Consider the following 22,445-nt stretch of genomic DNA (forward strand, 5'->3'; position numbering starts at 1 on the left):
ACTGCGTCTGTGGTGCACGAGGCCAGATGGATGGAACTACGGTGAGGTGTGTGCATGTGATGGAAAGACCCATGATGCATGTGAGTTTGAAACCAACATTGTATGAATCATGAGTCCCTTGGTCATGTATGCGCCAGTCGTGCTCCATGCCGTCTTCCGGCCCAGATGCCACCAGGGCCCCCTGTGGACCTGCCCCAACCAACGCAGCCAGCTCGGTGGGGACCCCATCCCTGCCACAGTCGGGAGTCGAAGGTCCAGCAGGGGTGGACACACCAGCAACTGTCCCCCTGCAGATGGAGGATGTGCCGGCATCATCTGGCAGGGCACGTGCACGACGGCATCGGTGGATTCCATCAGCCTGGATGCCGTCGTGCTGGCAGAGGCAGTGGCGTCGGAGGCAGCAGCAGGCTCGACGTGGGAGGCATCATGGCTCGGGGCCATCAAGATCAGAGGGGCAGGCATCGGCCGGAGGGCAGGTGAACCCTGGGATGGCAGTATCTTCCGTGTGGGAGCAGTTGGTCCAGCGGATAGGTGTGGAGCGGCAGCGGGCGGAAGAGGAGCGGCTCACCATGGTCAGGGCGGAGTTCTCCATGCGTCGGGCGTTGAGGCGGGCTGAGTGCCTCGAGGAAGCTCGCAGGGAGTTTGAGGTGGACACGGGGTTGTCCCTGCGAGACCTCGGGGCCAGGACAGAGTCCCGCCTCCGGGACATCGACATGGAGTTCGATGATGCCCTGGCCGGCAACATCACAGAGTGAGCCGCAGGACTTGCCCGCTGCCATCGTATATAGTTCTTTAGTTAGTTAGTGTTAGGTTTCCTTTATTTTTTAAGTTTTTTTTGGACCGCTCGGACAATGGCCACTTTTCTGTATATATTTTTGTCATTAGTTAGTAGTAGTAGTAGGTTTTATTTATGGTGTTGGGCTCATGGACCCTGGGATCTTCTTGTACATAGTTTGATGTTTGGAAAACATTTGTTGGATTTATGTTTCCGTTCACCATGAGGCAATGGTTTTTCCTTATTTTTTCCCCCCATTATTTTGCTTTGGACTACATTACTTTTTGGATTCCTTTGTTTTTTGATTTTTTCTATTAGTTCTCTGACATGGACCATTAGTTTTGTCATCCCCATTGTTGTGTGTTTTTTTTTCTTTACTTCATTTTCATCTTTAATACATATATTTATTACTTACATTTGTGGTATTTTCTCATTGGTTTCATGCATGTCATGATATGGGTTTTGACATTCACTTGCACCCATTGTGTGTGTGACGGACATGTGTTCATTTACATACTTGCCATTGGGGTTGTATCATGTAATTGCATCTACTATGTGGGTGGATGCAATCCTTGGCTGGGTGTTTGTGCTGGGTATGCTGGCCATTACTGCCATGATTGCGTTTCGTCAGGACCTGGGGGCAGGGGGACATGAGTGGGGGCCTGCTGGGGGGTGGGGGTGCAGGGGGACATGAGTGGGACATGGTTGGGGGCCTGCTGGCAGGTGCCCCACAGTGCTGGGGGGTGGGGGTGCAAGGGGACATGGTTGGGGGCCTGCTGGCAGGTGCCCCACAGTGCTGGGGGGTGGGGGTGCATGGGGACATGAGTGGGGGCCTGCTGGGGGGTGGGGGTGCAGGGGGACATGAGTGGGACATGGTTGGGGGCCTGCTGGCAGGTGCCCCACAGTGCTGGTGGGTGGGGGTGCAAGGGGACATGAGTGGGGGCCTGCTGGGGGGTGGGGGTGCAGGGGGACATGAGTGGGACATGGTTGGGGGCCTGCTGGCAGGTGCCCCACAGTGCTGGGGGGTGGGGGTGCAAGGGGACATGGTTGGGGGCCTGCTGGCAGGTGCCCCACAGTGCTGGGGGGTGGGGGTGCAAGGGGACATGGTTGGGGGCCTGCTGGCAGGTGCCCCACAGTGCTGGGGGGTGGGGGTGCAAGGGGACATGAGTGGGGGCCTGCTGGGGGGTGGGGGTGCAGGGGGACATGAGTGGGACATGGTTGGGGGCCTGCTGGCAGGTGACCCACAGTGCTGGGGGGTGGGGGTGCAAGGGGACATGAGTGGGGGCCTGCTGGGGGGTGGGGGTGCAGAGGGACAAGAGTGGGACATGGTTGGGGGCCTGCTGGCAGGTGCCCCACAGTGCTGGGGGGTAGGGGTGCAAGCGGACATGAGTGGGGGCCTGCTGGGGGGGGTGGGGGTGCAGGGGGACATGAGTGGGACATGGTTGGGGCCTGCTGGCAGGTGCCCCACAGTGCTGGGGGGTGGGGGTGCAAGGGGACATGAGTGGGGGCCTGCTGGCAGGTGCCCCACAGTGCTGGGGGGTGGGGGTGCAAGGGGACATGGTTGGGGGCCTGCTGGGGGGTGGGGGTGCAGGGGGACATGAGTGGGACATGGTTGGGGGCCTGCTGGCAGGTGCCCCACAGTGCTGGGGGGTGGGGGTGCAAGGGGACATGAGTGGGGGCCTGCTGGGGGGTGGGGTGCAGGGGGACATGAGTGGGACATGGTTGGGGGCCTGCTGGCAGGTGCCCCACAGTGCTGGGGGGTGGGGGTGCAAGGGGACATGAGTGGGGGCCTGCTGGGGGTGGGGGTGCAGGGGGACATGAGTGGGACATGGTTGGGGGCCTGCTGGCAGGTGCCCCACAGTGCTGGGGGGTGGGGGTGCAAGGGGACATGAGTGGGGGCCTGCTGGGGGGTGGGGGTGCAGGGGGACATGAGTGGGACATGGTTGGGGGCCTGCTGGCAGGTGCCCCACAGTGCTGGGGGGTGGGGGTGCAAGGGGACATGAGTGGGGGCCTGATGGGGGGTGGGGGTGCAGGGGGACATGAGTGGGACATGGTTGGGGCCTGCTGGCAGGTTCCCCACAGTGCTGGGGGGTGGGGGTGCAAGGGGACATGGTTGGGGGCCTGCTGGCAGGTGCCCCACAGTGCTGGTGGGTGGGGGTGCAAGGGGACATGAGTGGGGGCCTGCTGGGGGGTGGGGGTGCAGGGGGACATGTGTGGGACATGGTTGGGGGCCTGCTGGCAGGTGCCCCACAGTGCTGGGGGGTGGGGGTGCAAGGGGACATGAGTGGGGGCCTGCTGGGGGGTGGGGGTGCAGGGGGACATGAGTGGGACATGGTTGGGGGCCTGCTGGCAGGTGCCCCACAGTGCTGGGGGGTGGGGGTGCAAGCGGACATGAGTGGGGGCCTGCTGGGGGGTGGGGGTGCAGGGGGACATGAGTGGGACATGGTTGGGGGCCTGCTGGCAGGTGCCCCACAGTGCTGGGGGGTGGGGTGCAAGGGGACATGGTTGGGGGCCTGCTGGGGGGTGGGGGTGCAGGGGGACATGAGTGGGACATGGTTGGGGGCCTGCTGGCAGGTGCCCCACAGTGCTGGGGGGTGGGGGTGCAAGGGGACATGGTTGGGGGCCTGCTGGCAGGTGCCCCACAGTGCTGGGGGGTAGGGGTGCAAGGGGACATGAGTGGGGGCCTGCTGGGGGGTGGGGGTGCAGGGGGACATGAGTGGGACATGGTTGGGGGCCTGCTGGCAGGTGCCCCACAGTGCTGGGGGGTGGGGGTGCAAGGGGACATGGTTGGGGGCCTGCTGGCAGGTGCCCTACAGTGCTGGGGGGTGGGGGTGCAAGGGGACATGGTTGGGGGCCTGCTGGCAGGTGCCCCACAGTGCTGGGGGGTGGGGGTGCAAGGGGACATGAGTGGGGGCCTGCTGGGGGGTGGGGGTGCAGGGGGACATGAGTGGGACATGGTTGGGGGCCTGCTGGCAGGTGCCCCACAGTGCTGGGGGGTGGGGGTGCAAGGGGACATGGTTGGGGGCCTACTGGGGGGTGGGGGTGCAGGGGGACATGAGTGGGACATGGTTGGGGGCCTGCTGGCAGGTGCCCCACAGTGCTGGGGGGTGGGGGTGCAAGGGGACATGGTTGGGGGCCTGCTGGCAGGTGCCCCACAGTGCTGGGGGGTGGGGGTGCAAGGGGACATGAGTGGGGGCCTGCTGGGGGGTGGGGGTGCAGGGGGACATGAGTGGGACATGGTTGGGGGCCTGCTGGCAGGTGCCCCACAGTGCTGGGGGGTGGGGGTGCAAGGGGACATGAGTGGGGGCCTGCTGGGGGGTTGGGGTGCAGGGGGACATGAGTGGGACATGGTTGGGGGCCTGCTGGCAGGTGCCCCACAGTGCTGGGGGGTGGGGGTGCAAGGGGACATGAGTGGGGGCCTGCTGGGGGGTGGGGGTGCAGGGGGACATGAGTGGGACATGGTTGGGGGCCTGCTGGCAGGTGCCCCACAGTGCTGGGGGGTGGGGGTGCAAGGGGACATGGTAGGGGGCCTGCTGGCAGGTGCCCCACAGTGCTGGGGGGTGGGGGTGCAAGGGGACATGAGTGGGGGCCTGCTGGGGGGTGGGGGTGCAGGGGGACATGAGTGGGACATGGTTGGGGGCCTGCTGGCAGGTGCCCCACAGTGCTGGGGGGTGGGGGTGCAAGGGGACATGGTTGGGGGCCTGCTGGCAGGTGCCCCACAGTGCTGGGGGGTGGGGGTGCAGGGGGACATGTGGCTTGGCTGGGGGGCATGCCCATGGTGGATGGGCTGCCTGCGGGACATGACCAGGGGTGCAGGCTAGTCCCCTGTGGTGTGGGCTGCCTGCAGAGGTCGTGGAGGGGGTAGAGGGGAGACCTGGGAGGACCCACACTGGCAATTCACCTCTTCAACTTCCCGCACACCCACGTAATACACTGCCCCACTCGCACAGGCCCAATCGCGTGTAGGATTTCTTGCGCACCCCTGTAATACACGTACCCAGGCCAATCGCGTGTAGCATTTCTCGCGCACCCCTGAAATCCACGTACCCAGCCCATTCGCGTGTAGATTTTCTCGCACACCCCTGTAATACACGTACCCAGCCCAATCGCGTGTAGCATTCCTCGCGCACCCCTGAAATCCACGTACCCAGCCCAATCGCGTGTACATTTTCTCGCGCACCCCTGTAATAGACGTACCCAGGCCAATCGCGTGTAGCATTTCTCGCGCACCCCTGAAATCCACGTACCCAGCCCAATCGCGTGTAGATTTTCTCGCGCACCCCTGTAATACACGTACCCAGGCCAATCGCGTGTAGAATTTCTCGCACACCCCTGAAATCCACGTACCCCGCTCAATCGCGTATTTGACTTCCCGCGCGCCACTTTTTTGATGCGCTGGGACTCTACCGCCTGCCTTCGTGTGGCGGCCGTGTTTCAGCTTGTGCGTGTCTTTGCCTGTGCGTGGCTTTGCCCTATTCGATTCCATGAATACGTGTGGTTCGAGTGCGTGTGGGCGTTCCGTCTGCTTCCCTGCAGTACATCCCCAGTTACGCCCTTATTTTCCCGTGTTGTTCCCCATTCCGCGCGTTACGCCCCATGTCCCGCCCACTTTCTGGTGTGTGCGCTGAGGTTGTGCGCTTTCACTGTGCGCGTCGCGCACGCCTTTCGCGATGTTGCAGTGACTTGTGCGCCATGCATGGGTTTGGCGCACATCCCGCGGTGAACACGCGCAGGGACTTCCATGAATCGCACGCGTGCGCGTGCGCCTGTTTTTTTCCGCTTGCGCATGCTTGCGCATGCTTGCGCGAAGATTTTCGGCGCACGTTTGTTCCATGAATCGGCCCCTTAATGTTATTATGTGGACAGTGTTCTTGTCAATGGCCAGGATACTCCTGCCAGGCGAGACTCTGGGGCCAGCAGAACAGTAGTGGACGAAAGCTTTTTCAGACCTGAGTATGTTGCTAAGGCACCCAAAGGTCCCACTAAGATGTCTGGAGGCCCTGTCCAAATGGTTCCAATTCTACCAGCCCTCATTCAGTGTAATGACATGACAGTGTTGATTCCTGTCAGTGTTCAGACTAAGGTGCCTGGGAGAGTCCTGTTGGGGAATGATCTAAAAACTCTAGGAGTAGTATCCAGTACCCCCAGGCCTCCCAGTATGGAGACCCAGAACCAAACCAAAGCGGCTAGAGAGGCCACCGTAAGGAACCACTCTAAGCCTGTGGGAACCTCTACTGAGAACCCCACTACAAGCCCTGGTGTTGGTAAGTTGACCTCTGACCCAGGCAAATTTCAGGCTAACATGTTAGGGAAATGGGAGCCCCCACCAAGCTCCATCATTGTTCCCCCAGTTATAGAGTCTGTGACTCCCCCTGCTTCTGAGGAAGAGGTGGATAGACCTACTGGAACCCTAACTAGGCCTAAGAGAACTGGTGATTCTCAGTGCTGGTGGAAAACCAGAAAAGAAAAGTCTAAGGCCAAAAACCTTCAGACTGTTGGACCTTCCCCAGAAGACTCCAACTCAAGTCCTAGACTTAAGGGGGAAACTCCTAAAGTAGGTAAGGTAAGATCTCAGAGGAGGGAGAAGCATGTACCTTGCTTATCTCCGTCCCCTCCAACCAAGAGGCCTAAAACCCCACCTTCTCTCAACAGAGAGGTAGGGAAGACCTCTGGAGGCCGCTCTAGATCTAAGGAGTTTCTTTATAAGGACCCCTTGAAAAAGCCTAACACAGGTTCAGTAGTTGTATCAACTTCTGAGGGACTGGTCAACCAGATCCCCTATAAATTTAAAAAGACTGATGATCCTAGGAAGGTTTGTAGGTCATATAGCTTACGAAGGAAAACCTGGGAACCCATGGAACATAGGCCAAGGTGTCACCACCAAAATGCTGATGGTCTCTCTAGGATGTATGTCATCAACTAGAGGTATGAGATTCATCCAGGAGTGGATTAAATCCTCCTGTCCCTTAGTCTGGGGGGGGCGAGTGTTAGGGAGAATTCTCTGTTTAGGCTGAATTTCCTAACCTAGTGAGTCCCCCAGCAGCTTTGCTGGATTTCTGGAGTTTGTTTTTTTCCATCCTGCCAAGAGTGAGACTCTTTTCTCCCACTCTTGGACATGTATGTGTGTGTAATTCCTTTGAGATGTCAATGTGTTCGATGGGCTGTGGGGTCTTTTACTCCATAGGGTCTCCTATGTTTTTCTATGTGTGTTACACCGCACCCTACGTGCCGTAACACTGGGGCGTCCTAGCGGACCCGCAGCATAGACTCCATACCCGGGGACTGACTACTGTCTCCCCGGGCATGTAAAGTTACCATTGGCTTTACTAGACCTAAATTTACTAACAGGACTAGTACAAACCATCTTATTGTGGACGTACTAGTAGGGGTAATTCGATTACTCCTAGACCTGTTACTCGAGGGGGCACTGTCCCGTCCCCCCTCGTCGAGTTTTGGCTGGTGGCAGTGGAAACTACTTGTTATGTTCGACCCCGAGCATAACCCTATGGGATTCGTCCCATTGTTGGAGATTGATACTTTTTCTCGTTAACCTCCAACGTACCACCGGTCTACTTATCCTAAATAAGTTTATCGGATGGTATTTTCTGTCAGAACTCGGTTTTTTAAAATGGCGTCTGTGTTCGTCTCTGTGACTCCTAAACCAAAGGTTGAGCCCTTTGTTCCACTTTTGGCGGGCCTCTGTACAGAGACCCTCCAAAGTGGTGCCATTCTGTCTGGGTTACCTCAGGGGTGTGGGAGGGGGTTTAGGCACCCTGGACCGAGTTGCCTTGCCAACTCAGGTCGCACTCTGGAGTGATTGGCCCAAGTGGTGAGCGTTCCCGCTCACCACTTAGCATGTGTTGATTGACAGCTAGGCTGAATGAATGGGGGTTTTCTGCATAAAAGCAGGGCTTTTGGGACTGGATCTTCAGAAGTCGCCACAGGACCTAAGAATCCGACGAGGGTAACGCTGAGCCGACCTGCAGGACGACACCTCCGGTGGAGCCCTGCGGAACCGACTCACCACTTCCCGACGACAGAGGAGATCTCCCTGCCGGAGAGTCTCTTCCCCTGGCTGGTGGGAACAACCAGCCCCCTATGCTTTTTATTCGCCTCAGGACGCAGTGGTCGAATTGCCCGTGCAGAGCACCCCGGCAACCGGATAGCCACTACCCCTGTACCGCGACCAAAAGGTGGTGCCTTGTGACGGAGCACTCCGCGGCTGGTCTCTTCCCTGGTGGTGCACCGGACTTCCTTTTTCTTCGACGACGAGAACCTCTCTACTCTTGGCAAAGACCCGACGTGCATCCACCACCAGGAACATCTGCCCCCGCCGGAGCTGCTCTCCACAATAAGGTACCGTGTCCGCCTGGCTTCCCTTTCGATCGGATTGAGCGAGGTGTCTTAATCCTCTCCTTTCCATTGGGTTGCCTCCAAGCTTTTCTAATTTATAGTTCTGAACTGGTTCAATCTGCCGATAACAATTTGCTACAAAGACTTGAATGCATCTCCTCTAGAGACTTTTTGGGACATCGCGCCTTGCCTCTCTCCGAGTGGGCCTGGCCTCTGAACTTTATGATCTATTGTGATTCTTGCCTTCCTGCCTTGCATTTTATCCGCAAAGGATTGAAATGTGTTGATTTCATGACCTGCCTATCTTTTTCTCTCCCGTCCTAACTAATGTTCGAGTGTCATCTAGGTTGAGGTATACACCTCTAGGAGCAAAGATTAGGTGAAGACCCAACCATACAGCCGCTCTCTGGAGTCCCAAATTGGGTTCTATAGTAGTTGTAGTTCTGCTCAATGTGAATCCTTTAGTTCAAATTCTTAATGAAATATGAAAGTCAAATGGTGGTTTTCCATCAAGTGAAAAATATTTATTTTATACAAAGAGGTGGCAAATAGCCACCAGAATATTCTTCATGAGGAAGAAATTGCCATTAATCATTCTATCCGTAGACTTCTATTGTGCCAATGCATTTCGGAATATAACATCCTTCATCAGGGCAAGTCTAAAAGGTGATTTTCAAATGCAATTATATCAACCATTTCGTAGTTATTACAAAATTAAACAAATTTCCATATTTTGAACAACACAAATATATCAACATTAACAGTCATCATCCAAATAATTGAAAAAGTAAAACAACACATACCGGGCCACGTAATGAGCTGGAACAGAAGGTAGATCCAAAAAAAATAAATAAGAAAAACAAATCAATATGCAGGTAGATCAAGACATCTTGTAACTAAAAATGGAGGTAATCGGGTCTTTACCTGATTTCGGTGAGTAATGGCGGAAACTATTTTCCGGAGTGCAAGCTGCTTCCACCGAGTGCGGAGAGCAGGTGCTGTAAACGGTAAGAGAAAAACTCTATAAAAGACTTATTCTAGGTGTGCCTAATCACTAATAGTAAACTCGGGTGGTAGCTTACCCTATGTGGAGAACGAAGCGGAGGAGTTCTCCCTGTGCCTACTGAAAGCAGACTGTCTTCGTTGCATCGGCGCGTTGCCGAGCAACCTGGATTTTGTAGGACACGTGATTGAAGGCTGAGTGCCTTCCTTGTTTAGACACGTTGCCGAGCAACCCGGCATGTGATTACGGCTCCATGACCATAGGCACGAGCCGTGACCAATGTCAGGAAACTGTTCGATGAATAGCCTACAATCAAAATTGCTTACTAAGTGGCCCTCCTGGGGTAGAGGCGAAAAAAGTCAACACCTTAAAAGCGGAATACGTGGATTGTAGTCCATAGACATAGAAAAAATACTAAGAAAAATTACTGAAAACTACAATAATGGGCGTTCCTAACTAGGATGGATGGAGCCTAGGGATCAGCTCAAAGGCTGTGCTATATATGGAAACAAGTGTCTACATGCCGCTAGTGGTGTCGTCTAGACAGACGGCACCTTGGGTCCTGGAAGAGCTCCAGGATGCGCAGCATGGAGAACATTTAATTCATGTAAATCATTACTTTTTCAAATACATTCAAGTATTGGTGTCAATTTAAACCAAACGATGTTAGATATCACAAACAAAAACAATTGGAGAAAACAATCAGGTAAAACACAATTAAAGTGAACGCAATTCGAGAAAACTGTGGTAGTTGATCTCCTCGTTTAACCCATTGGGTGCCAGACTTCCCAGTTTGTCGATCCAATACGTCTCTCTGGGATTCAAGCGTTGGCCTAAATCTTCGTGAGGGCTATTTTTGGTAAGTACTTCCAAAATCACAAATCTTATTTGTGACACATTATGTCCATTGGAGATCCAATGCCGAGCCACGGCTGAATTAATGTTTGCATTACGAATGCATGACCGATGCTCTCCCCATCTCAACTTGGCTGTTCGTGTCGACTGTCCTACATAGAATTTCCCACAAGGGCATTTAATACCATAAATGATATTGCTACTGTCACATGTGGCAAAAGTCTTGAGCAAAATCTTCTGCCCCGTCCTTGGATGGTTAATGGAGTTTCCTTTTATAACAAAATCACAGTTAACACACTGTAAACATGGAAAAGTCCCAGTTCGCTGTGTCATTGGTTTTCTCGCTGTTGGTTTTGTTTGTACCAGTTCATCTCTTAAATTCCTACTTCGTTGGTATGCAAAGATTGGTTTTTCACTAAAGATATCTTGAACTCGGGTATCATTTTTGAAAATCTCCCAATGTTTCATAATAGTTTTCTTAATCTTTATGCTTTGTGTAGAGAACTTAGATACGAATACCGGTGACTTCAATTCTCTTTTTCTTTTGGAATTCTGTTCTAATAAAAGAGTCTCCCGAGGTAAAGCATCAACTCTGTCTGATGCCTGATCAAGTTCATCCTGCTTGTATCCCCGAGCCAGAAATTTCTCTTTCATTTCCATCTGTTGTGTCCTGTAATCTTCAGGATCACTGACTATTTTCTTGACTCTCAGTAGTTGGCTGTATGGCAGGTTCTTCAGTAAACTCGGCTGGTGGAAGCTGAGGCGGTGCAGGAGATTGTTTCGATCTGTCGTTTTCCGAAATAGTGAAGTGCTGTAGCATGCAGATTTCTTGTGAACTTGTACATCAAGGAATGTTATGATTTCGTATGAGAACTCTCTGGTGAACTGTACCCTCTGGTCGATATTGTTCAGATACATGAAGAAAGTTTCAAAAGACTCTTTTGTACCTTTCCAAATCCCAAAGATATCATCTATGTATCTCGTCCATAGACGAATGCCATTCTTCCATTCCTGTTTGTTTAATACATGGTCAGTTTCAAATTTGTGCATGAAGCTGTTGGCATATGAGGGTGCCATAGTAGCTCCCATCGAGGTCCCTGCTACCTGTAGAAAAAATTGATTTCCATACTGAAAATAGGAGTTCTCAGAAATAAATTGTAATAATGCCAGTATACATTCTTTTTGGGCACGTATCTCAGGTGCTTTCAGTAGCAACCATTCTACTGCTTCCATCCCCAGATCATGGGGTATGGAGGTGTATAAACTTTTCACGTCTATAGTGAACATCAGATCTTCAGGCGCAGGTGTCAATAAGTTCAGTTTCTGCAGGAAGTGGGTGGTATCCCTTGTGTAAGTGCTAGTCTTTTGTATCAAGGGCTGTAGGAAAAAATCTATATAAACTCCTAAGGGTTGGTTAATGCTCTCTATCCCTGCAACAATTGGTCTACCAGGTGGTTTCATGGCGTCTTTATGGATCTTCGGTAATGTATAAAAGTTGGGGATCCTTGGGTGTTCATTCAAGAGAAATTTCTGTGTATGCTCGTTAATCCAATCCAATTCAAATGCCTTCGTTAGGAGGCTCTTCAGATTCTGCTTGATCGAGAGGGTGGGGTCATGATCCAAACTCGCGTATGTGGTCTGGTCTTGAAGCTGTCTTTTACATTCAGCGTCATAGTCACAAGAATTCTGAATAACCAGGGCTCCTCCCTTATCCGCAGGGCGAAAGGTAATGCTCTTGTCACTAAATAGATCTCTAATCAATCTCATCTCGTGTGGTTTCAAATTCCTGTATGGAGGATTTCTGTAGCTTATACGTTCGAGGTCCCGGGTAACTAATCTCTGAAATATTTCTATGGATGGTACTGTAATTGGTGGAACAAATCCGCTTTTAACTCTAAATTCTTGAAAATCTGGAATCTCGGTCGGATTCTCATGGGTCTCTAGTTCATTGAAGAAGACTTTCAGTTTGAGTTTGCGAACAAACTTATAAAGTTCTATCTTTGTGTCAAACAAGGTGGTACCGTAAGTCGGTACAAAGCTTAGACCTTTCTGTAGAGTCTCCTCTTCTGCCTTGTTGAGTCTCCTATCTGAAATGTTAACCACTAACTTTTCTTGTGTTGTAATCTCGTTAAGGGTTTGTTTCTTGCGTTGCCTCCTCCCCCTGCGGGTTCTTTTCGACGAGCGCCTAAAAAAGATACAGCGGGTGGGGCTCGCGTTGAAGGGCTTGTTGTCTGTGCGAGGTTCTCTATGTTTTGTTCTGCTGGAATATCGAACTCTCTTTGGGCTTCTGAGTCGGAACTGGAGGTGTTGTCGGATGTGTATTTAAATGGTTTCTTCGGTGCAGCTTGGCTGTATTTGTCCATCCAGGTATATACCTCGTCATTAATGTAATCATAGGTATCTCTTCTAAATTTCTTGATCTTCTTTTGCTCCAATTCAGACTTGTAGTCCTCAAGTTTAGTATTGACCTCTAGTAGTATGTTATCATAATCTTCTCTTCCAAGTGTATCAACTAATTCTTTCTCTATTTCCTCAATTTCCGTCCTCAGGGTTGTTAGATTCTTTGATAACTCTTGGATAGTTAGCAAGATTAGATCCAATGAACATTTATTGAGTATAGATTCCCACCTTCGGACAAATTCTCTGCTCTCTTTGCACAAAGTCGGTCGGAGCTGTATGCGAAGCCCCCTTGGGATGCGTTGGTTTTTGAAATATCTTCCAAGGGTTATTGCGTGTAATTTCCTGTTTATCTCCTTACGTATAAGATACTCTAATTGTTTGATCCGTTTGGCCGGATCTTTTGGTGTAGTACCATGTGCACCAATTGACGTTTCGCTAATGAGTTCAAGAATGGCTGATGCTTCCTCAGTCGAGAAACCTAAAGTTTCTGCGCATTTACTAGATAAACCTTCGATGTCCTCAAATGACATATTCTATGTATAAGGTAATCTCCTTTGTAATTGTGTGCCGCCACTGCTGTGTGTCTCCCAATGGAGGGAAGGAAAAGAAGCAGGAAGCAAATTTGAGTGGGCACCACGGGGATTTCACGTCTTTCTGGTGTTAACAGAAGTCTCTACTGAGATTAATCTTTATTAGAAGGTTGAATCCTGTATACAGGAGCTGGCTGAATAAGACCTGGAGACACCCAGGCCCAAAATTACAACAAGGAGCAAAGATTAGGTGAAGACCCAACCATACAGCCGCTCTCTGGAGTCCCAAATTGGGTTCTATAGTAGTTGTAGTTCTGCTCAATGTGAATCCTTTAGTTCAAATTCTTAATGAAATATGAAAGTCAAATGGTGGTTTTCCATCAAGTGAAAAATATTTATTTTATACAAAGAGGTGGCAAATAGCCACCAGAATATTCTTCATGAGGAAGAAATTGCCATTAATCATTCTATCCGTAGACTTCTATTGTGCCAATGCATTTCGGAATATAACATCCTTCATCAGGGCAAGTCTAAAAGGTGATTTTCAAATGCAATTATATCAACCATTTCGTAGTTATTACAAAATTAAACAAATTTCAAATATATCAACATTAACAGTCATCATCCAAATAATTGAAAAAGTAAAACAACACATACCGGGCCACGTAATGAGCCGGAACAGAAGGTAGATCCAAAAAAAATAAATAAGAAAAACAAATCAATATGCAGGTAGATCAAGACATCTTGTAACTAAAAATGGAGGTAATCGGGTCTTTACCTGATTTCGGTGAGTAATGGCGGAAACTATTTTCCGGAGTGCAAGCTGCTTCCACCGAGTGCGGAGAGCAGGTGCTGTAAACGGTAAGAGAAAAACTCTATAAAAGACTTATTCTAGGTGTGCCTAATCACTAATAGTAAACTCGGGTGGTAGCTTACCCTATGTGGAGAACGAAGCGGAGGAGTTCTCCCTGTGCCTACTGAAAGCAGACTGTCTTCGTTGCATCGGCGCGTTGCCGAGCAACCTGGATTTTGTAGGACACGTGATTGAAGGCTGAGTGCCTTCCTTGTTTAGACACGTTGCCGAGCAACTCGGCATGTGATCACGGCTCCATGACCATAGGCACGAGCCGTGACCAATGTCAGGAAACTGTTCGATGAATAGCCTACAATCAAAATTGCTTACTAAGTGGCCCTCCTGGGGTAGAGGCGAAAAAAGTCAACACCTTAAAAGCGGAATACGTGGATTGTAGTCCATAGACATAGAAAAAATACTAAGAAAAATTACTGAAAACTACAATAATGGGCGTTCCTAACTAGGATGGATGGAGCCTAGGGATCAGCTCAAAGGCTGTGCTATATATGGAAACAAGTGTCTACATGCCGCTAGTGGTGTCGTCTAGACAGACGGCACCTTGGGTCCTGGAAGAGCTCCAGGATGCGCAGCATGGAGAACATTTAATTCATGTAAATCATTACTTTTTCAAATACATTCAAGTATTGGTGTCAATTTAAACCAAACGATGTTAGATATCACAAACAAAAACAATTGGAGAAAACAATCAGGTAAAACACAATTAAAGTGAACGCAATTAGAGAAAACAGTGGTAGTTGATCTCCTCGTTTAACCCATTGGGTGCCAGACTTCCCAGTTTGTCGATCCAATACGTCTCTCTGCGATTCAAGCGTTGGCCTAAATCTTCGTGAGGGCTATTTTTGGTAAGTACTTCCAAAATCACAAATCTTATTTGTGACACATTATGTCCATTGGAGATCTAATGCCGAGCCACGGCTGAATTAATGTTTGCATTACGAATGCATGACCGATGCTCTCCCCATCTCAACTTGGCTGTTCGTGTCGACTGTCCTACATAGAATTTCCCACAAGGGCATTTAATACCATAAATGATATTGCTACTGTCACATGTGGCAAAAGTCTTGAGCAAAATCTTCTGCCCCGTCCTTGGATGGTTAATGGAGTTTCCTTTTATAACAAAATCACAGTTAACACACTGTAAACATGGAAAAGTCCCAGTTCGCTGTGTCATTGGTTTTCTCGCTGTTGGTTTTGTTTGTACCAGTTCATCTCTTAAATTCCTACTTCGTTGGTATGCAAAGATTGGTTTTTCACTAAAGATATCTTGAACTCGGGTATCATTTTTGAAAATCTCCCAATGTTTCATAATAGTTTTCTTAATCTTTATGCTTTGTGTAGAGAACTTAGATACGAATACCGGTGACTTCAATTCTCTTTTTCTTTTGGAATTCTGTTCTAATAAAAGAGTCTCCCGAGGTAAAGCATCAACTCTGTCTGATGCCTGATCAAGTTCATCCTGCTTGTATCCCCGAGCCAGAAATTTCTCTTTCATTTCCATCTGTTGTGTCCTGTAATCTTGAGGATCACTGACTATTTTCTTGACTCTCAGTAGTTGGCTGTATGGCAGGTTCTTCAGTAAACTCGGCTGGTGGAAGCTGAGGCGGTGCAGGAGATTGTTTCGATCTGTCGTTTTCCGAAATAGTGAAGTGCTGTAGCATGCAGATTTCTTGTGAACTTGTACATCAAGGAATGTTATGATTTCGTATGAGAACTCTCTGGTGAACTGTACCCTCTGGTCGATATTGTTCAGATACATGAAGAAAGTTTCAAAAGACTCTTTTGTACCTTTCCAAATCCCAAAGATATCATCTATGTATCTCGTCCATAGACGAATGCCATTCTTCCATTCCTGTTTGTTTAATACATGGTCAGTTTCAAATTTGTGCATGAAGCTGTTGGCATATGAGGGTGCCATAGTAGCTCCCATCGAGGTCCCTGCTACCTGTAGAAAAAATTGATTTCCATACTGAAAATAGGAGTTCTCAGCAATAAATTGTAATAATGCCAGTATAAATTCTTTTTGGGCACGTATCTCAGGTGCTTTCAGTAGCAACCATTCTACCATTCTACTGCTTCCATCCCCAGATCATGGGGTATGGAGGTGTATAAACTTTTCACGTCTATAGTGAACATCAGATCTTCAGGCGCAGGTGTCAATAAGTTCAGTTTCTGCAGGAAGTGGGTGGTATCCCTTGTATCCCTTGTGTAAGTGCTAGTCTTTTGTATCAAGGGCTGTAGGAAAAAATCTATATAAACTCCTAAGGGGCCACTTAGTAAGCAATTTTGATTGTAGGCTATTCATCGAACAGTTTCCTGACATTGGTCACGGCTCGTGCCTATGGTCATGGAGCCGTGATCACATGCCGGGTTGCTCGGCAACGTGTCTAAACAAGGAAGGCACTCAGCCTTCAATCACGTGTCCTACAAAATCCAGGTTGCTCGGCAACGCGCCGATGCAACGAAGACAGTCTGCTTTCAGTAGGCACAGGGAGAACTCCTCCGCTTCGTTCTCCACATAGGGTAAGCTACCACCCGAGTTTACTATTAGTGATTAGGCACACCTAGAATAAGTCTTTTATAGAGTTTTTCTCTTACCGTTTACAGCACCTGCTCTCCGCACTCGGTGGAAGCAGCTTGCACTCCGGAAAATAGTTTCCGCCATTACTCACCGAAATCAGGTAAAGACCCGATTACCTCCATTTTTAGTTACAAGATGTCTTGATCTACCTGCATATTGATTTGTTTTTCTTATTTATTTTTTTTGGATCTACCTTCTGTTCCGGCTCATTACGTGGCCCGGTATGTGTTGTTTTACTTTTTCAATTATTTGGATGATGACTGTTAATGTTGATATATTTGTGTTGTTCAAAATATGGAAATTTGTTTAATTTTGTAATAACTACGAAATGGTTGATATAATTGCATTTGAAAATCACCTTTTAGACTTGCCCTGATGAAGGATGTTATATTCCGAAATGCATTGGCACAATAGAAGTCTACGGATAGAATGATTAATGGCAATTTCTTCCTCATGAAGAATATTCTGGTGGCTATTTGCCACCTCTTTGTATAAAATAAATATTTTTCACTTGATGGAAAACCACCATTTGACTTTCATATTTCATTAAGAATTTGAACTAAAGGATTCACATTGAGCAGAACTACAACTACTATAGAACCCAATTTGGGACTCCAGAGAGCGGCTGTATGGTTGGGTCTTCACCTAATCTTTGCTCCTTGTTGTAATTTTGGGCCTGGGTGTCTCCAGGTCTTATTCAGCCAGCTCCTGTATACAGGATTCAACCTTCTAATAAAGATTAATTTCAGTAGAGACTTCTGTTAACACCAGAAAGACGTGAAATCCCTGTGGTGCCCACTCAAATTTGCTTCCTGCTTCTTTTCCTTCCCTCCATTGGGAGACACACAGCAGTGGCGGCACACAATTACAAAGGAGATTACCTTATACATAGAATATGTCATTTGAGGACATCGAAGGTTTATCTAGTAAATGCGCAGAAACTTTAGGTTTCTCGACTGAGGAAGCATCAGCCATTCTTGAACTCATTAGCGAAACGTCAATTGGTGCACATGGTACTACACCAAAAGATCCGGCCAAACGGATCAAACAATTAGAGTATCTTATACGTAAGGAGATAAACAGGAAATTACACGCAATAACCCTTGGAAGATATTTCAAAAACCAACGCATCCCAAGGGGGCTTCGCATACAGCTCCGACCGACTTTGTGCAAAGAGAGCAGAGAATTTGTCCGAAGGTGGGAATCTATACTCAATACATGTTCATTGGATCTAATCTTGCTAACTATCCAAGAGTTATCAAAGAATCTAACAACCCTGAGGACGGAAATTGAGGAAATAGAGAAAGAATTAGTTGATACACTTGGAAGAGAAGATTATGATAACATACTACTAGAGGTCAATACTAAACTTGAGGACTACAAGTCTGAATTGGAGCAAAAGAAGATCAAGAAATTTAGAAGAGATACCTATGATTACATTAATGACGAGGTATATACCTGGATGGACAAATACAGCCAAGCTGCACCGAAGAAACCATTTAAATACACATCCGACAACACCTCCAGTTCCGACTCAGAAGCCCAAAGAGAGTTCGATATTCCAGCAGAACAAAACATAGAGAACCTCGCACAGACAACAAGCCCTTCAACGCGAGCCCCACCCGCTGTATCTTTTTTAGGCGCTCGTCGAAAAGAACCCGCAGGGGGAGGAGGCAACGCAAGAAACAAACCCTTAACGAGATTACAACACAAGAAAAGTTAGTGGTTAACATTTCAGATAGGAGACTCAACAAGGCAGAAGAGGAGACTCTACAGAAAGGTCTAAGCTTTGTACCGACTTACGGTACCACCTTGTTTGACACAAAGATAGAACTTTATAAGTTTGTTCGCAAACTCAAACTGAAAGTCTTCTTCAATGAACTATAGACCCATGAGAATCCGACCGAGATTCCAGATTTTCAAGAATTTAGAGTTAAAAGCGGATTTGTTCCACCAATTACAGTACCATCCATAGAAATATTTCAGAGATTAGTTACCCGGGACCTCGAACGTATAAGCTACAGAAATCCTCCATACAGGAATTTGAAACCACACGAGATGAGATTGATTAGAGATCTATTTAGTGACAAGAGCATTACCTTTCGCCCTGCGGATAAGGGAGGAGCCCTGGTTATTCAGAATTCTTGTGACTATGACGCTGAATGTAAAAGACAGCTTCAAGACCAGACCACATACGCGAGTTTGGATCATGACCCCACCCTCTCGATCAAGCAGAATCTGAAGAGCCTCCTAACGAAGGCATTTGAATTGGATTGGATTAACGAGCATACACAGAAATTTCTCTTGAATGAACACCCAAGGATCCCCAACTTTTATACATTACCGAAGATCCATAAAGACGCCATGAAACCACCTGGTAGACCAATTGTTGCAGGGATAGAGAGCATTAACCAACCCTTAGGAGTTTATATAGATTTTTTCCTACAGCCCTTGATACAAAAGACTAGCACTTACACAAGGGATACCACCCACTTCCTGCAGAAACTGAACTTATTGACACCTGCGCCTGAAGATCTGATGTTCACTATAGACGTGAAAAGTTTATACACCTCCATACCCCATGATCTGTGGATGGAAGCAGTAGAATGGTTGCTACTGAAAGCACCTGAGATACGTGCCCAAAAAGAATTTATACTGGCATTATTACAATTTATTGCTGAGAACTCCTATTTTCAGTATGGAAATCAATTTTTTCTACAGGTAGCAGGGACCTCGATGGGAGCTACTATGCACCCTCATATGCCAACAGCTTCATGCACAAATTTGAAACTGACCATGTATTAAACAAACAGGAATGGAAGAATGGCATTCGTCTATGGACGAGATACATAGATGATATCTTTGGGATTTGGAAAGGTACAAAAGAGTCTTTTGAAACTTTCTTCATGTATCTGAACAATATCGACCAGAGGGTACAGTTCACCAGAGAGTTCTCATACGAAATCATAACATTCCTTGATGTACAAGTTCACAAGAAATCTGCATGCTACAGCACTTCACTATTTCGGAAAACGACAGATCGAAACAATCTCCTGCACCGCCTCAGCTTCCACCAGCCGAGTTTACTGAAGAACCTGCCATACAGCCAACTACTGAGAGTCAAGAAAATAGTCAGTGATCCTGAAGATTACAGGACACAACAGATGGAAATGAAAGAGAAATTTCTGGCTCGGGGATACAAGCAGGATGAACTTGATCAGGCATCAGACAGAGTTGATGCTTTACCTCGGGAGACTCTTTTATTAGAACAGAATTCCAAAAGAAAAAGAGAATTGAAGTCACCGGTATTCGTATCTAAGTTCTCTACACAAAGCATAAAGATTAAGAAAACTATTATGAAACATTGGGAGATTTTCAAAAATGATACCCGAGTTCAAGATATCTTTAGTGAAAAACCAATCTTTGCATACCAACGAAGTAGGAATTTAAGAGATGAACTGGTACAAACAAAACCAACAGCGAGAAAACCAATGACACAGCGAACTGGGACTTTTCCATGTTTACAGTGTGTTAACTGTGATTTTGTTATAAAAGGAAACTCCATTAACCATCCAAGGACGGGGCAGAAGATTTTGCTCAAGACTTTTGCCACATGTGACAGTAGCAATATCATTTATGGTATTAAATGCCCTTGTGGGAAATTCTATGTAGGACAGTCGACACGAACAGCCAAGTTGAGATGGGGAGAGCATCGGTCATGCATTCGTAATGCAAACATTAATTCAGCCGTGGCTCGGCATTGGATCTCCAATGGACATAATGTGTCACAAATAAGATTTGTGATTTTGGAAGTACTTACCAAAAATAGCCCTCACGAAGATTTAGGCCAACGCTTGAATCGCAGAGAGACGTATTGGATCGACAAACTGGGAAGTCTGGCACCCAATGGGTTAAACGAGGAGATCAACTACCACTGTTTTCTCTAATTGCCTTCACTTTAATTGTGTTTTACCTGATTGTTTTCTCCAATTGTTTTTGTTTGTGATATCTAACATCGTTTGGTTTAAATTGACACCAATACTTGAATGTATTTGAAAAAGTAATGATTTACATGAATTAAATGTTCTCCATGCTGCGCATCCTGGAGCTCTTCCAGGACCCAAGGTGCCGTCTGTCTAGACGACACCACTAGCGGCATGTAGACACTTGTTTCCATATATAGCACAGCCTTTGAGCTGATCCCTAGGCTCCATCCATCCTAGTTAGGAACGCCCATTATTGTAGTTTTCAGTAATTTTTCTTAGTATTTTTTCTATGTCTATGGACTACAATCCACGTATTCCGCTTTTAAGGTGTTGACTTTTTTCGCCTCTACCCCAGGAGGGCCACTTAGTAAGCAATTTTGATTGTAGGCTATTCATCGAACAGTTTCCTGATATTGGTCACGGCTCGTGCCTATGGTCATGGAGCCGTGATCACATGCCGGGTTGCTCGGCAACGTGTCTAAACAAGGAAGGCACTCAGCCTTCAATCACGTGTCCTACAAAATCCAGGTTGCTCGGCAACGCGCCGATGCAACGAAGACAGTCTGCTTTCAGTAGGCACAGGGAGAACTCCTCCGCTTCGTTCTCCACATAGGGTAAGCTACCACCCGAGTTTACTATTAGTGATTAGGCACACCTAGAATAAGTCTTTTATAGAGTTTTTCTCTTACCGTTTACAGCACCTGCTCTCCGCACTCGGTGGAAGCAGCTTGCACTCCGGAAAATAGTTTCCGCCATTACTCACCGAAATCAGGTAAAGACCCGATTACCTCCATTTTTAGTTACAAGATGTCTTGATCTACCTGCATATTGATTTGTTTTTCTTATTTATTTTTTTTGGATCTACCTTCTGTTCCGGCTCATTACGTGGCCCGGTATGTGTTGTTTTACTTTTTCAATTATTTGGATGATGACTGTTAATGTTGATATATTTGTGTTGTTCAAAATATGGAAATTTGTTTAATTTTGTAATAACTACGAAATGGTTGATATAATTGCATTTGAAAATCACCTTTTAGACTTGCCCTGATGAAGGATGTTATATTCCGAAATGCATTGGCACAATAGAAGTCTACGGATAGAATGATTAATGGCAATTTCTTCCTCATGAAGAATATTCTGGTGGCTATTTGCCACCTCTTTGTATAAAATAAATATTTTTCACTTGATGGAAAACCACCATTTGACTTTCATATTTCATTAAGAATTTGAACTAAAGGATTCACATTGAGCAGAACTACAACTACTATAGAACCCAATTTGGGACTCCAGAGAGCGGCTGTATGGTTGGGTCTTCACCTAATCTTTGCTCCTTGTTGTAATTTTGGGCCTGGGTGTCTCCAGGTCTTATTCAGCCAGCTCCTGTATACAGGATTCAACCTTCTAATAAAGATTAATCTCAGTAGAGACTTCTGTTAACACCAGAAAGACGTGAAATCCCTGTGGTGCCCACTCAAATTTGCTTCCTGCTGAGGTATACACCTCTGTCTGAAAATAAGTGATACCGGTAGAACCTAGAGTTGTCGAAATATTGCTAGGGGGATTGATCGTTTTCTACTTCGTAGAGTAACTGTGTTTGATTTGTTTGCCGTGATTTGCCTTAGTGTTTTTCATAGATGTTCTGTTATAAATAAATGCCGTAATATCTTTACACTAAGCCTTGTTGCGTGTTTGCTTGTCTTGCTGTGAAGAATTGCCCTATTTTGTATACTCCACATACTGCTCAACTTTTCTTGAGAGAAGTCTGACTGCTCAGCCACAGCTACCAAGTGAATCTGTGTGGTACAGACTGCTACCAAGTGGGTTCACCGCCAAACGCCTGTAGTCCTAAATCTTTTGCAGTGGTCCCAGAGGGAACTGCACAGGTTTCCGCCTCACACCTTCCATGTGGCAACCCCTAAACTTTTTGCTGTTGTTTTTCACCTTGTTCTCGACCTTGCCAGAGAAGTGCAGCCTTCTGCCGCACTCCTCTGGGCTTTGGCTCCATTCTTACGGGGAAACTGACATGCCCTTAAGACAGTCAGTACCGGGAAACGCTGTTTTCCGTAGTTTCTTTTATCATGTTGCAGCTTT

This window comes from Ambystoma mexicanum, chromosome 12 (genome assembly GCF_040938575.1).
Source record: "Ambystoma mexicanum isolate Mex_15411 chromosome 12, UKY_AmexF1_1, whole genome shotgun sequence".
Taxonomy (NCBI): Eukaryota; Metazoa; Chordata; class Amphibia; order Caudata; family Ambystomatidae; genus Ambystoma; species Ambystoma mexicanum.